The sequence below is a fragment of the Taudactylus pleione genome, unplaced genomic scaffold (assembly GCF_031769625.1).
Source record: "Taudactylus pleione unplaced genomic scaffold, aTauple2 ptg000282l, whole genome shotgun sequence".
Lineage (NCBI taxonomy): Eukaryota > Metazoa > Chordata > Amphibia > Anura > Myobatrachidae > Taudactylus > Taudactylus pleione.
The window spans coordinates 15,711,263-15,727,882 of record NW_028284684.1 but is presented as its reverse complement, the minus strand read 5'-3'; positions in this window follow the sequence as shown (position 1 = coordinate 15,727,882).

Genomic DNA, 16,620 nt, shown 5'->3' with positions numbered 1-16,620 from the left:
CACTGGTGCCTGACTTATACAAATAATATCCTCATCCTCAACATCCTCATTAGTGCCAGCATCAGCTGCACATATATTCCTCTCATCCTCTTGCAATTCCACGGTGGCATCCTCAATTTCTATGTCCTCGGCAATACTGCTCATCCCCACAACTACAGATGGAAAAGAAACTGTGGAGGGCGGCTTCTCTGAAAGGTCAGGCTTACACATAGAAATGCCACTTGTGGACCCACTTAGACTCTCCTCAGGGATTTCTGACATTTGTGTTTCAAAAAACACAGTTTGTTCGACTGCCTTATTGGTTTTAAATTTTTTCACACTTCTATAGTCTGATTGAAAAGGTCTTTTATCATCACGAGAGGCACAAGATGCCTCACTGACAGCTGCAGAACCACCACTCAGAAATAAAGGGCAAAGCCTGAGTCTTTCCTTGCCGCTACGTGTGGTGAATGGTATGTTGCCAATTTTCTGTTTCTCTGCAAAAGTAGTAGTCTTTAGAGGTTTTTTTTTTGTCTTTACCCCTGTAAAATCTAAATTTTTTGATTTCAGGTTCCCTAAGGTTTTAAAGCCTCTACGCCCTTGAGCATCAGCTTTAGATAAAAGTGATGGACTTCCAGCCGCTGCAATGCTAGCATTTACATGTTGTTTCTGCTCTCCTCTCAGTTCATTCTCGTGATCCATATTACTTTATCACTATGAACTGGAGTCACAGAGCTTGTATACACACAGTGGGCTATGCCCTTTCACGGAGCTTGTATAATAAACACAGTGGGCTATGCCCTGTCATGGAGCTTGTATAATACACTCAGTGGGCTATGCCCTGTCACGGAGCTTGTATAATACACTCAGTGGGCTATGCCCTGTCACGGAGCTTGTATAATAGACACAGTGGGCTATGCCCTGTCACGGAGCTTGTATAATACACTCAGTGGGCTATGCCCTGTCACGGAGCTTGTATAATAGACACAGTGGGCTATGCCCTGTCACGGAGCTTGTATAATACTCAGTGGGCTTATGCCCTGTCACGGAGCTTGTATAATAGACACAGTGGGCTATGCCCTGTCACGGAGCTTGTATAATACACTCAGTGGGCTATGCCCTGTCACGGAGCTTGTATAATAGACACAGTGGGCTATGCCCTGTCACGGAGCTTGTATAATACTCAGTGGGCTTATGCCCTGTCACGGAGCTTGTATAATAGACACAGTGGGCTATGCCCTGTCACGGAGCTTGTATAATACACTCAGTGGGCTATGCCCTGTCACGGAGCTTGTATAATAGACACAGTGGGCTATGCCCTGTCACGGAGCTTGTATAATAGACACAGTGGGCTATGCCCTGTCACGGAGCTTGTATAATAGACACAGTGGGCTGTGCCCTGTCACGGAGCTTGTATAATACACTCAGTGGGCTATGCCCTGTCACGAAGCTTGTATAATACTCAGTGGGCTATGCCCTGTCACGAAGCTTGTATAATACTCAGTGGGCTTATGCCCTGTCACGGAGATTGTATAATACTCAGTGGGCTTATGCCCTGTCACAGAGCTTGTATAATACACTCAGTGGGCTATGCCCTGTCACGGAGCTTGTATAATAGACACAGTAGGCTATGCCCTGTCACGGAGCTTGTATAATACTCAGTGGGCTTATGCCCTGTCACGGAGCTTGCATAATAGACACAGTGGGCTATGCCCTGTCACGGAGCTTGTATAATACACTCAGTGGGCTATGCCCTGTCACGGAGCTTGTATAATAGACACAGTGGGCTATGCCCTGTCACGGAGCTTGTATAATACACTCAGTGGGCTATGCCCTGTCACAGAGCTTGTATAATAGACCCAGTGGGCTATGCCCTGTCACGGAGCTTGTATAATAGACACAGTGGGCTATGCCCTGTCACGGAGCTTGTATAATACTCAGTGGGCTTATGCCCTGTCACGGAGCTTGTATAATAGACACAGTGGGCTATGCCCTGTCACTGAGCTTGTATAATACACTCTGTGGGCTATGCCCTGTCACAGAGCTTGTATAATACTCAGTGGGCTTATGCCCTGTCACGGAGCTTGTATAATAGACACAGTGGGCTATGCCCTGTCACGGAGCTTGTATAATACACTCAGTGGGCTATGCCCTGTCACGAAGCTTGTATAATACTCAGTGGGCTTATGCCCTGTCACGGAGCTTGTATAATAGACTCAGTGGGCTATGCCCTGTCACGGAGCTTGTATAATAGAAACAGTGGGCTTATGCCCTGTCACAGAGCTGGTATAATAGACACAGTGGGCTTATGCCCTGTCACGGAGCTTGTATAATACTCAGTGGGCTTATGCCCTGTCACAGAGCTTGTATAATACACTCAGTGGGCTATGCCCTGTCACGGAGCTTGTATAATAGACACAGTGGGCTATGCCCTGTCACGGAGCTTGTATAATACTCAGTGGGCTTATGCCCTGTCACGGAGCTTGTATAATACTCAGTGGGCTTATGCCCTGTCACGGAGCTTGTATAATACACTCAGTGGGCTATGCCCTGTCACGGAGCTTGTATAATATACACAGTAGGCTATGCCCTGTCACGGAGCTTGTACAATACTCAGTGGGCTTATGCCCTGTCACGGAGTTGTATAATAGACACAGTGGGCTATGCCCTGTCACGGAGCTTGTATAATACACTCAGTGGGCTATGCCCTGTCACGGAGCTTGTATAATAGACCCAGTGGGCTATGCCCTGTCACGGAGCTTGTATAATACTCAGTGGGCTTATGCCCTGTCACGGAGCTTGTATAATACACTCAGTGGGCTTATGCCCTGTCACGGGGTTTGTATAATAGACACAGTGGGCTATGCCCTGTCACGGAGCTTGTATAATAGACACAGTGGGCTATGCCCTGTCAAGGATCTTGTATAATACTCAGTGGGCTTATGCCCTGTCACGGAGCTTGTATAATAGACACAGTGGGCTATGCCCTGTCATGGAGCTTGTATAATACACTCAGTGGGCTATGCCCTGTCACGGAGCTTGTATAATACTCAGTGGGCTTATGCCCTGCCACGGAGCTTGTATAATAGACACAGTGGGCTATGCCCTGTCACGGAGCTTGTATAATACACTCAGTGGGCTATGCCCTGTCACGAAGCTTGTATAATACTCAGTGGGCTTATGCCCTGTCACGGAGCTTGTATAATAGACTCAGTGGGCTATGCCCTGTCACGGAGCTTGTATAATAGACACAGTGGGCTTATGCCCTGTCACAGAGCTTGTATAATAGACACAGTGGGCTTATGCCCTGTCACGGAGCTTGTATAATACTCAGTGGGCTTATGCCCTGTCACGGAGCTTGTATAATACACTCAGTGGGCTATGCCCTGTCACGGAGCTTGTATAATAGACACAGTGGGCTATGCCCTGTCACGGAGCTTGTATAATACTCAGTGGGCTTATGCCCTGTCACGGAGCTTGTATAATACTCAGTGGGCTTATGCCCTGTCACGGGGCTTGTATAATACACTCAGTGGGCTATGCCCTGTCACGGAGCTTGTATAATATACACAGTAGGCTATGCCCTGTCACGGAGCTTGTATAATACTCAGTGGGCTTATGCCCTGTCACGGAGCTTGTATAATAGACACAGTGGGCTATGCCCTGTCACGGAGCTTGTATAATACACTCAGTGGGCTATGCCCTGTCACGGAGCTTGTATAATAGACCCAGTGGGCTATGCCCTGTCACGGAGCTTGTATAATACTCAGTGGGCTTATGCCCTGTCACGGAGCTTGTATAATACACTCAGTGGGCTTATGCCCTGTCACGGAGCTTGTATAATAGACACAGTGGGCTATGCCCTGTCACAGAGCTTGTATAATAGACACAGTGGGCTATGCCCTGTCAAGGAGCTTGTATAATACTCAGTGGGCTATGCCCTGTCACGGAGCTTGTATAATACACTCAGTGGGCTATGCCCTGTCAGTTGTCACGGAGCTTGTATAATACAGTGAGTAGTAGAGTACACATACACACAGTGGGCTTATTATGCCCAGTCACGGAGCACACACAAGGGCTTATGCCCAGTAAAGTCACAGAGCACTGCCTACTCTAATCTATCTAACACTAGACCAGACAGCGCACTAGCTAACTACCTAACTACGCGTCACGCGAGAAATGGCGCCGACTGCCGGGCGCCGCGCCTTTTTATTGAGGCCGAACGTCACTCGGCTCTCGCGAGAATCCGACGCCGGACGGGTGACGTTCGGCCTCGAGGTGGAATCCGAGTCAGGCGGGAACACCCGAACTTGCGTTCGGGTGGACTCGGATTCCACCTGTTCGGAGCGGTTCGGATTCCTCAGAATCCGAACCGCTCATCACTAGTATTTACCATACGCACAAACCCTGCATAGCCCGCAATTCCGTGGACATGCTCCTAATAAACTATGTCTACTTGTTACTCATAAAGGAAACAATTCCCCTGTAAGATGTTCCGTTGTAGGTCCAGGGAGTATCATAAATGTCAATATCCTGGAGCCACAACAAAATGGAGCCCAGAATATAATCCAGGGTTGGAAAAAAAGAGTTTAAAAAAAAAACAAAACAGTTTTTTTGGTTTAACTCGTTTTTTTTTGTTTAAATTAGTTTTTTTGCATGAATTTTTAAATAAAAAAAAAATAATCTTGCTATGTATTAGAAACCTCGACCAATCACATTTTAATTAGGGGTGTGCACCGGCCACTTTTCGTGTTTTGTGTTTTGGTTTTGGATCTGGATCTTTCTTCGTGTTTTGGATCTGGATTGGTTTTGCCAAAACCACCCTTCCGTGTTTTGGGTTCTGGGTTTTGTGTTTTGGATCTGTATTTTTTTGAAAAAAAACATAAAAACAGCTAAAATCACAGAGTTTGTGGGTTTTTATGCTCCTATTCAATTATTAACCTCAATAACCTTCATTTCCACTCATTTCCAGTCTATTCTGAACACCTAACACCTCACAATATTGTTTTTATGGCCAAAAGGTTGCTCCGAGGTAGCTGGATGACTATGCTAAGTGACACAAGTGGGCGGCACAAACACGTGGCCCATCTAGGAGTGACACTGCAGTGGCAAACAGGATGGCAGTTTGAAAAACTAGGCCCAAACAGTACATACTGCAAAGAAAAAAAAGAGGTGCAAGATGGAATTGTCCTTGGGCCCTCCCACCCACCCTTATGGTTGTATAAATAGGACATGCACACTTTAACAAACCAATCATTTCAGCGCCAGGGTCTGCCACATGACTGTGGATGAAATGATTGGTTCATTTGGGCCCCCACAAAACAAGCTGGCAATTAATGTGTCCCTGCACAAACTGGCTCTACGGAGGCAAGATGTCGTCCTCATCCTCCTCATCCACCGATTCCTTGGATAAAACAGGAAAAAGGGATTTAGGTGTCCCTGGACTGCTTACGGTCTTAGCCAAAGTTTCTGAACTTGACAGTAACTTTTTATGAACACGCTGCAGGTGCCGTATAAGGGAGGATGTTCCTAGGTGGTTAACGTCCCTACCCCTACTTATTTCACCTTTACATATGGTACATATGGCAAGACAGTTGTTGTCCGGATTTGGATAGAAATATTGCCAGACCAAAGAGGTGGAATGTTTGGTCTTCTGCCCAGGCATGACCGTGATGGGCTTTTTCATCCCACGGACAACAACTGTCTCCCCCGGAGCCTGATTTAAACAAACCACATCACCATCAGAATCCTCCTTGCCAACTTCCTCCTCAGCGCCAGCTACACCAGTATACTCATCCTGTTGTACTTCAACAGTGACATCTTCAATTTGCATATCAGCAAGTGAACTGTGGGTGCTCCTTTCAGCACTTGCAGGGGGCGTGCAAATGGTGGAAAGAGCCACCTCTTCCTGTCCAGTGCTGGGAAGGTCAGGCATCGCAACCACCACCACACTTGGACTCTCCTTGGGGATTTGTGATATCTTCTTAGAACGCACAGTTCTTCGCTGTGCTTTTGCCAGCTTAACTCGTTTGATTTTTTTAGTGGGGGGAGGGCTTCCATCATCATGTGAAGCTGAACCACTAGTCATGAACATAGGGAAAGACCTTAGCCATTCCTTGCCACTTCGTGTCGTAGATGGCATATTGGCAAGTTTACGTTTCTCTTCAGATGATTTAAATGTTTTTTTCAAGGTCATTTTCCTGAACTTTGTCATTTGGGATTGTATGTGCCCTCTACTATGACATTGGGCATCGGCCTTGGCAGACGACGTTTATGGCATGTTATCGTCTATGTCATGACTAGTGGCAGCAGCTTCAGCACTAGGAGGAAGTGGTTCTTGATCTTTCCCTATTTTATTTTTATCGGAGAAAGTTTGGTCCGCCATTTATGTTATATTGATTTGATATATACGTGCGGCTAAGGCGCACACAAACACAGAAAATATTTTTTTATTTTTGCTGGAGAGTAGTGCACTTTCTGGGTTACACCACCCTTTAAGAAATGAGCCAGCCGGCTCTTTACTTATGGGACACAGGCGCACGCTTGGCGCTGCTCCTTTGTTGATGCACGTGCAGCCACAGTGCACACAATTCACAAACACAGAAAATATTTTTTTATTTTGTTTGGAGTGTACTTTGGGGGTTACAGCACCCTTTAACGGTCAAGCCAGCCGGCCTTTTACTTATGACACAGGTGCACGCTTGGCACTACTTTGTTGATGCACGTGCGGCTACTGCACACACAATTCACAAACACAGAAAATATTATTTTATTTTGTTTGGAGTGTACTTTGGGGGTTACAGCACCCTTTAATGGTCAAGCCAGCCGGCCCTTTACTTATGACACAGGCGCACGCTTGGCACTACTTTGTTGATGCACGTGCGGCTACTGCGCACACAATTCACAAACACAGAAAATATTTTTTTATTTTGTTTGGAGTGTACTTTTGGGGTTACAGCACCCTTTAATGGTCAAGCCAGCTGGCTTATTACTTATGGGACACAGGCGCACGCTTGGCGCTGCTCCTTTGTTGATGCACGTGCAGCCACAGTGCACACAATTCACAAACACAGAAAACATTTTTTTATTTTGTTTGGAGTGCCCTTTGGGGGTTACAGCACCCTTTAGCGGTCAATCCAGCTGGCCCTTTATTTATGGGACACAGACGCACGCTTGCCACTACTTTGTTTATGCACGTGTGGCTACTGCGCACACAATTCACTAACACAAAAAAATATTTTTTTTATTTTGTTTGGAGTGCCCTTTGGGAGTTACAGCACCCTTTAGTGGTCAATCCAGCCGGCCCTTTATTTATGGGACACAGGCGCACGCTTGCCACTACTTTGTTGATGCACGTGCGGCTACTGCGCACACAATTCACAAACACAAAAAAATATATTTATTTATTTTGTTTGGAGTGCCCTTTGGGGGTTACAGCACCCTTTAACGGACAAGCCAGCCGGCCTTTTACTTATGGGACACAGGCGCACGCTTGGCGCTGCTCCTTTGCTGATGCACGTGCAGCCACAGTGCACACAATTCACAAACACAGAAAAAATCAAATTTTTTTTTGCACTTGGGGGGAGCACCCCTGACGGACAGAGCACCCCCTGGACAACACTACAGCACCCCTTTAGGACTGGGACACTGCACAGGACTTTGGAGTGGACACAGCCCCTATGGACAACTGACTGCACAACACAGTCCAGCCAGCCCCTATGGACTTTGAAGTAGTGGACACAGCCCCTATGGACAACAGCAGCACAGCGCAGCACAGCACAGCACAACACTACACTGCACTACACTCCACTACACAGCCCAGCCAGCCCTAACTCCCACCCTCCCTCTTCACTGTCCACAGCCGAGTGAGAAAATGGCACCGACGCGGGTATCTTATATAGGATCCAAAACCCGCGAGACCCGGAAGGCGGGATGATGACGTTTTGCCTCGATTTCAGATCCGAGTCAGGCGGGAAAAGTCGAGCCTGACTCGGATCGGCCTCGGATCGGGGGGACTCGGGGGGGTTCGGATTTCAGAAATCCGAACCCGCTCACCCCTAATTTTAATGCTTTCTAACATTAACAAACCAAAGTTATTAGTGTTTAATATTATTTATTTGATATCTTTCAATAAAACCAATTTTAGACTAAACAGAATTAAAACATGCAAAAGCACTTTTCAGAGAAACACACAAACACAAGAAAAGGATCTAAGCATTAGAACTTGAAATGTTACTGGCATTAAACATTTTGAACAAAAACCCTAGGTTAGAGACCTTTTCAGTTCCCAGTCTGTTCCAAAGCTTCGAAAGAACAAAACTGAAAGAAGAAAAAATTATTTCCATACTACTGTAGCTGAAGATGCTTGAGCAGTCATAAGTTGTTAAATAATGGGAAATACATTGGGGTTAACTTTTTTCAATTGCGCTTTTTTTTGCATGTCCACCATCCATAAGATCAGGGGCGCCGAGAGGGGGGGGGAGCGGGTACAGATTACCCGGGCCCGGACATGGCAATAAAAAAAACAATTGAAGAAAAAAAAAAAAAAGTGGTGATGTGCTGCGAGCGGCCCGGGACGGGCCGCCCGTAGCACATCACCACTTTTTTTTTTTATTCTTCAATTGTTTTTTTTAGTATTATTCTCCTTTACTGAAACCACCGGGGGTGGCGGCGGGCGGCAGTTCGGGGGGTGTGGGAGGGAGGAGGGGAGGGAGAGGGGAGTAGTCGCGCACTGTCACTCACCTGACTTGCATTCATTGCAATGCAGCAGTGGAGCTGGTGCTGAGAGAGAAAGCCTCGCGAGATGATGTCATCATCTCGCGAGGCTTTCTCTCTCAGTAGCAGTTCCAGGCTCCGGGCGGAGATTGGGAGGGAGACAGGTGACCGCGGGCAGCCAAAGGTATGTGGCGCAGTCTGGCGTCGTGAAGTCAGGCTGCGGGCATTTGCTGTTCTCAGTTTGCTGCTGTGAAGAGGAATGAAGGAGGAGCTGTGCACCAAGGTCCCGAGGAGGACGTTTCACCCAGCCACCATGCTACAGTCAGTCTGTGTGTCAGTGACAGCCTGTCTGTAGCAGAAGAGGAGAGGGAATCAGACGTCAGAGAGTTTCATTTAAAGCAATTCTTTGCTTTCCCCAGGTAAGGCAATGTTTCTGGCTGCAACTTTGCAGGGGAGAAGGTGGGGGTTCCTTTGCTTGTTTTGATTTATTACTCTGTAATGGCGGGAACCCCTGTTTTTATTCATTCATTTTTTTTTTTTATGTAAGCTTGCAAGAATATATGTTTTTAAACTCTGCAATTTCTAACAGGGAGGTAGTCAGCTCCCGGCAGATGGGATGCCGACGTTCAAAAACCAGCGCCGGAATCAGCAGTTGGGACTCTGGACCTCATTCAGAGTCGGTCATTGCGGCCGCACGGTCGTAGGGGAAAGGGGCCGGATATGCAAATGAACCGATCACAAGTTGCGGTCCTAAGATGAGATCGTTAGCTGAACAATCGACGTAAGAAGGGGCCGTAAGACTAAATAACACCCCCTTCTCGATCACAACACACGTCATCTAATGGGATATAAGGATTAATCACGAGCATCGGGAACCATTGGAGCTGGTCGTAGAGCTTAAGGTTGACCATATCCTCTCTTAAGCACTACGATCAAGTCAGTGTAAAAACCTCCCATGTCACATGTGCCATGACACTACTTTGTTAATTATGCACTCCCATTAAACGCCGTTCGCATAATTAGGCACGCCTGCGTTCGGATCTCCACTCCCCCGTTTTCAAGCACCTTCCCCTGTTACCACCCACAAATGGTTCATTCTGTCACTCAAACTAACGACCTGGCTGTGTTCAAGGAGAGAGAAATTTCTGATCGTAAGAGCTAGTTTGCGCACGCGCATTGCGAACTTTACGCATGCGCAGTTTAGCGAACATCGGTGGCGTATGACCGCGCGGCCGCAACGACCGACTCTGAATGAGGTCCTCTGTCTCCAGAATACAGAGCGCCTGGGGTTAGGGGGAGGGTTAGGTTTATGGTTAGGAATATGCACTATGTTAGGGTTGTGAGGAGGATTAGGTTTAGGCACCGTGGACGGAGGGTTAGGGTGCGGGGAGGGGGAGGTTAGGTTTTAGGTTAGGAATATGCACTAGTAGGGGAGGTTAGGATTAGGCACTAGGGGTGGAGGTTAGGTTCAGGCACTTGGGGGAGGGTTAAATTTAGGGTGGGGGGAGGGGGAGGTTAGGTTTAGGCACTAGGGGGAGATTATGTTCAGGCACCGGGGAGGGTTAGGGGTAAGGTTTAGCATTAGGGTACTTACCTAATGGTGTCAGGGTTCTGACTGTCAGGATACTGCTGTCGGTATTTTGACCGCCGGCATCCCAACTGCCGGGATCCCATACCCAACCCTTTCCAACACTATATTATTATTTTATGTTGTCTTTTTTTATAATAATTTTTTTAATGTTTAATTTATATAGATATTTTTGAATCTGTGGGGCGATTTAAATGTTTTGCGTGCAACCTGCTAGCTGTCTATACAATTGTAGCTTTGTTTGGATGCCTAAAGCTGTGGGATGAGGGGACACATTTCTTCTTGCAGCCTCCTGAGATGCAAGAAGACATGTGTGCAAAGTCCGTTGCACCCAAACCAGTACTTCAGGCCCAAACAAGAACTTTAGACAGATTTAGCTGCTTTCAGCTGCTAAACCCTGTTCTTTTGGGCGCGTTAAATACTAATGGGTGTCTAATCTGATTAACAATTTATTTGCTCTGATAGACGCCTATTAGTTTAGACACCCAGCAGGGGGCACGCTAAACATTTGAATCGCCCCCTGTATATCTGTATAAAGAATACATTAACAAATTAATTTGTAATTTAAAAAATTATAGGTATTAGAAAAAAGGGCAGGGGCATGGAGGGGATACAGGGGGCAACAGGTGATAAAGGGCACAAGTCTGGTTGAACTTCTGTTGTATGATGATGACATGGTTATATTCCTGCACAAACAGGCATCTTCTGGGACCATGTGATCTCCAACATGAATAGTGAATACTGACTGAAGACAACGTCTGCCCAGGGAGGATCAGTTTCTTCAGAGGTTCTATGTTGCAGAGAAACCTCCATATAGGTAAGGTGTATTTGGAACAGAATGGAGAGGAATGTTCCCAGAGTGATGAGAAATGGGTGGAGTGTCATGATGACATGCCCCCATTTCCAGTGACCATGCCCCTGACACGTGACCATGCCTATTCTTTTGCAGCGCGCCTTCGGCGCGCATACACTACATGTTGCTTTGTTTTCACACTTGCGCCACTAAAGTTAACATAAGTTAAGGAACTGGGACCACCCATTATCAAATGGCAAGTTTCGCCTAGGGGCGCAGACAGTGAGTCGGAATAAGACTGTCTGTGAAGGGATGCCTAACCCTAACCTTCCCCCCCCTAGTGTGTGTATATATATATATATATATATATATATATATATATATATAGCAATATATGGAGAGAGGCGGCACTCAGAGTCTTTTCAATCGAAAAGTGAACCCTATGCCAGGGTGATTTATTGGGACAATGTTTCGGGGACCGTATCCCCTTCCTCAGAACAACATCAATTGTAACGGCAGCGTGCCATAATACCACGCCCCTCTTTGGGCCGCGCGCATTTTAGGTGCGCGGATGTCCCGACCGCTGAATCACCAGTGTTGGGAGGGATCCTAGAGTGAATACTTATGTACCAGCTGCTGGTAGCCATGTCATGCTCCTGTGGGTGGGTGCTTCTCACATGTTAGATACGCCCCCAAAGAGGTGCAGCCTTGTCCCTAAAATGCTGTGGCCACACCCCCTCCAGGGGGGCCCTGGGAAGTTGCTGTACTGGGGCCCAGGATTTCTCTTGGCAGCCCTGCATAAAATGACACTTGTGACACCACAGAAACTAAAGGGGTAAATTCACTAAGATTCGAGTTTGGTCAAGTTTTTTTTTTTTTTTTTTTAAATCTCGATTTGCATCGCCGAATCTCGGGTGATTTTAGATGAAAGTGAGCTTTCCGATTGTGATGCAGATCGAGACATCTCCCCCGAGTTGCAAGTTAAAATGAGATTACTCACCTGAGATTACTCACCCGAGATTGCAGTGTTTTCTCTCTGCAAATCTCTCTCAATAAGCAGCCTGCACATATCAGTGAGATATGTGCTGGATGCTTGTGTGTTATACCTGTAAAAGAAGGGTTAGATTTTTTTAAAAATGACATAGGGTTCCCCCTCAAAAGCATAAACAGCCCCAGACTGGTCAGCCAGTCCTGCTTCCAAAAATTACGGGGAACAAAACGAGTAGGGTTCCCTTGTAATTTAGGAACCAATACTTGGCTGCAAGGGCCAGTGCTGGTTTTAAATATAGGGGGGGGGGGAAAGCAGTCGGCCGGCACTGGTACCCCCACTGTAAAATAAATAGTTAAAAAGACAGAACACACACATTGTATATAGTAGAGCTTTATTACATACCTACCTCACTCACACATACTTTCCTACTGCCATATGTTCACGTCCACTTGTCCCCGTAGATCCCGTTTGGATTACCTGAAAAAAAGAATCTATACTCACCTCCAACCTCGCACTGGTCTCCGTAGCATCCAGGGGTCTTGCCAAAAAAACAAACCGGCACCTTAACCATATACTTACATTAGCAGTGTATGTGTGTGACCTCATACACCGCATACACCGCTACTCGCCTCCTGGCTTTAGTAAATTTGACCTCTAGTAAATTTGCGAGAAGAAAAACATGCCTAAACTCACCCGAGATTGCAATCTCGACCAAACTCGAATCTTAGTAAATTTACCCCTTAGTGAAAAGATTAAGGGAGACCGCTTCAGATTTCGACCTGCCAATACTCCGGTCCCTACCCCATCCAAACTGGTGAACGAAGAACCCATGCAGATTAACCGGGCTCGTCTCACCATTGAAGAACTGCCAAGACGCCGACGAGAGAATCTTTGCATGTACTGTGGAGGGACTGATCATTTAGTTGCCACCTGCTCACGTCGTCCGGGAAACTTCCGCTCCTAACCAGCTCTGGAGACACCAGGTTGGGAGTAATGTCACCGTCTCCATCCAAAACTGAATCTGCGTTGTCCATTACTCTGGAGTTAATACAAGGTCCTAAAATTGTTCTCTCTCTCCTTGATTCAGGGGCTGCTGAGAATTTTATCACCCACGAGCTCGTCTGGAAATTTCAGATTCCAGTGTTCCCTCTCAATCATACAGTCACCCTCTCTGCAGTGGACAGAAGTCAAATCGTCAATGGAATTGTTTCTCTACAAACTCAGCCTGTACAGGTTCGGATAGAGGCCCTCCACACAGAAACCATTCAATTTCTTGTCATCCCTAAAGCTTCTCATGGAATTATTTTAGGTTACCCCTGGCTATGTAAGCACACTCCCAGAACTGACTGGACTTCAATGCAAATTCTATCTTGGGGAAATGCCTGTCATGTATCTTGTCTTCTATGTATTAAACCCATTAAAGAGATTCACAAGAAAATGTGCAGATTCCTAACCAGTGCATTTCTTTCAGTGACGTCTTCTGTAAAATCGGGGCTGATACCCTGTCTCCACACCATGATTGGGATTGCCCCATGGACTTGGTTCCTGGCAAAACCCCTCCGTGAGGTCATACCTACCCACTGTCCTTACCTGAGACCAAGGCCATGTCAGAATATATACAAGAGAACCTACAAAAGGGTTTTATTCAGCCTTCTTGTTCCCCAGCTGGTGCAGGCTTTTTTTTGTGTCCAAAAAAGATGGAGGTCTACGCCCCTGCATCGATTACCGGGGTTTAAATGACATCACTATCAAGAACCGATACCCGTTACCCCTCATTACCGAGCTCTTTGACCGAGTGAAAGGAGCCACAATATTCACCAAACTTATTAGGATACGTTCTGGCGATGAATGGAAGACCGCATTCAATACTCGGGACGGTCATTTTGAATACTTAGTAATGCCTTTTGGCCTCTGCAATATTTTCCAAAACTTTGTGAATGAAATCTTCCAGGACTTATTGTATGTTTCCATTGTTGTCTACCTGGATGACATCCTGATATTCTCCTCCAGTATCGAAAAACAACGTGAGGGAGGTCTTGAGCCGCCTACGAAAGAACCATTTATACTGTAAAGCGGAGAAGTGTGTATTTGAGGTATCTTCCATTTCATTTTTGGGCTACATCATCTCAGGTTCCGGCCTAGAAGTGGACCCTAAAAAGGTACAGGCTATCTTGGACTGGTCTCGTCCCAGCTCACTCAAAGCAGTACAACGATTTTTAGGTTTCGCAAATTATTACAGAAGATTCATTAAGGGCTTCTCCACTCTCGTGGCACCTATTTCTGCCTTGACACGCAAGGGAGCAGTTCCATCTCAGTGGCCTTCTGAGGCTGAAACAGCTTTTCAAATGCTGAAACAGGCTTTCGTTTCCGCTCCTGTCCTGAGACAGCCTAACGTCGACAGTCCATTCTTCTTAGAGGTAGATGCCTCATCTGAAGCTGTGGTTACTTTTCCAAGAAGTTTGCACCTGCCAAGAAAAATTACCCCATCGGAGAACAAGAGTTATTGGCGGTTAAACTAGTGTTTGAAGAATGGCGATATCTTCTCGAAGGGGCTAAATTTCCCATCACTGTATATACAGATCATTGTAACCTGCTATTCCTGAAAAATATCCAGTGCCTCAGTTCCCGCCTGGCTCGATGGGCAATATTCTTTTCTCACTTCAACTTCAAGCTTACCTTCTGTCCAAGTTTGTTAAACCAGAAAGCGGATTGTCTCTCTCATTCATTCTCCGCCGAGATTTCTACTGAAACACCTAAAGAAACTCCAGTTCTTGAGTCAAAAGTATTCGCCGCTACCCATATCCGACCTCCTCCTGGGAAGATCTTTGTAACCCCGGATCTACGTAAACAACTTTTAACTTGGGCCCATTCCTCTCGCTTTGCAGGACACACGCATACGTAAGACTGGAATTCCTACAGCGGTCCTACTGGCGGCTGGCCATGATGTCCAAAGTCACAGAATTTATCTCCTCCTGCACCATTGTGCCCAACATAAAACATCCAGACAAGCTCCTGCAGGAACTCTGGTTCCCCTGTCTATACCAACCCATCCTGGACACACCTATCCATGGACTGTAACAGATTTACCAGTCTTCAAAGATTATACCACCATTTGGGTAGTGATTGATGGTTTCTCAAAAATGGTGCACTATATTTACTCAAGTTCACTCTTCCCTACAGAAAACCTCTGACCTATACAAATTAGGGGCCGATAAGAGAAGAAGGGCCATCCCCAACATGAAGGAAGGTGATCAAGTATGGCTATCCACTCGTAATCTTCGCCTCAAAGTTCCTTCAATGAAGTTTGCACCTCGCTTTATCAGTCCATTTCCCATCATTGAAGTAATTAACCCAGTACCCTACAGATTAAAACTTCCACCCTACCTTAAAATACCAAACTCCTTCCACATCTTACTACTGAAACCTCTTATCCTCAATCGCTTCTGCAAAATTCTGCCATGCTCTCCCAAGGTCCTTACTGAGAGAGGCATAGAGTTTGAAGTCAAGCAAATCCTAGACTCTCAATTTCGATATGGTCAGCTTCAATACTTGCTGTATTGGAGAGGTTATGGTCCTGAAGAACGATGCTGGGTGAGAGTGGAGGATGTTCATGCTCCTCGCCTCATGTTTAAGTTTCATTCGGAGAATCCAGTGAAACCCAAGAAGTGTCCAGAGGTCACCCGTAAAGGAGGGGTACTGTCACGATCAGTGCTGAGGCACCACTGGGACCACGGTCCTTACCGGCTCGGGCACTCTGGCGGGGGTCTTCCGGCAGGGGTGCAGGTCCCTGGAGATTAGCGCTGGGCACAGTGAGGCTCCAGAGAATGAGGATGGCTAACTGGAGGTGGATGAGTAGGGGTAAACCTGGCAGCGCTTCCGCGCTGTAGTCCGATGGGCGCCGCCATCTTATATTCAGGTAAGGTGACTGGCTGGACCAATTCACTTGCAGCATGACCTGGGAGTCTAGCAGCCGATCTTGCGCCATCTGGTGGTACTAAAGGACTGTCAGGAATTTCTTTAGTTGCCAGTGCAACGTCTATCACAGCGTATGCTGTGAGCTAGTTCCCTGTGCTCCCTGTTTGTCCAGTGTTTGTCCGCAGTTCTAGCCTGTATTCGCCATCCTGGTTCGAGCCACGTACTACCTCGTATTCCTCCGACTCCTGGTCGCCCAAGTGTGTCTCCAGAATCCGTCCGCCGCTGGTGCTCCTGCCGGCCCCGGTTCCCTGAGTTCCGCCGGAGTCTCCACAGTTGTCCTCTCGCTCCACGTGCACCTGTCAGTCCCGATTCCCTGCAAGTCCGCCGGAGTCGCCACAGTTGTTCTCCCGCTCCACGGGAACCTGCTATCGGATATGCTCCGTTGTGGTTACCATTCATGAGTTACTCCCCTCTAAGACCAGCTGCATTCCAGTAACAATAGGCAATCCTCCCAACTTCATCCGACTCCACCACGGGTCCAAGTTCTAGTCAAGGCACATATTGTATGACGCATATTAAAACTGGATAAGTACTAATTCTGGCCTCTTCATGGACTGGTCACACTCGCTCTAAAATCAA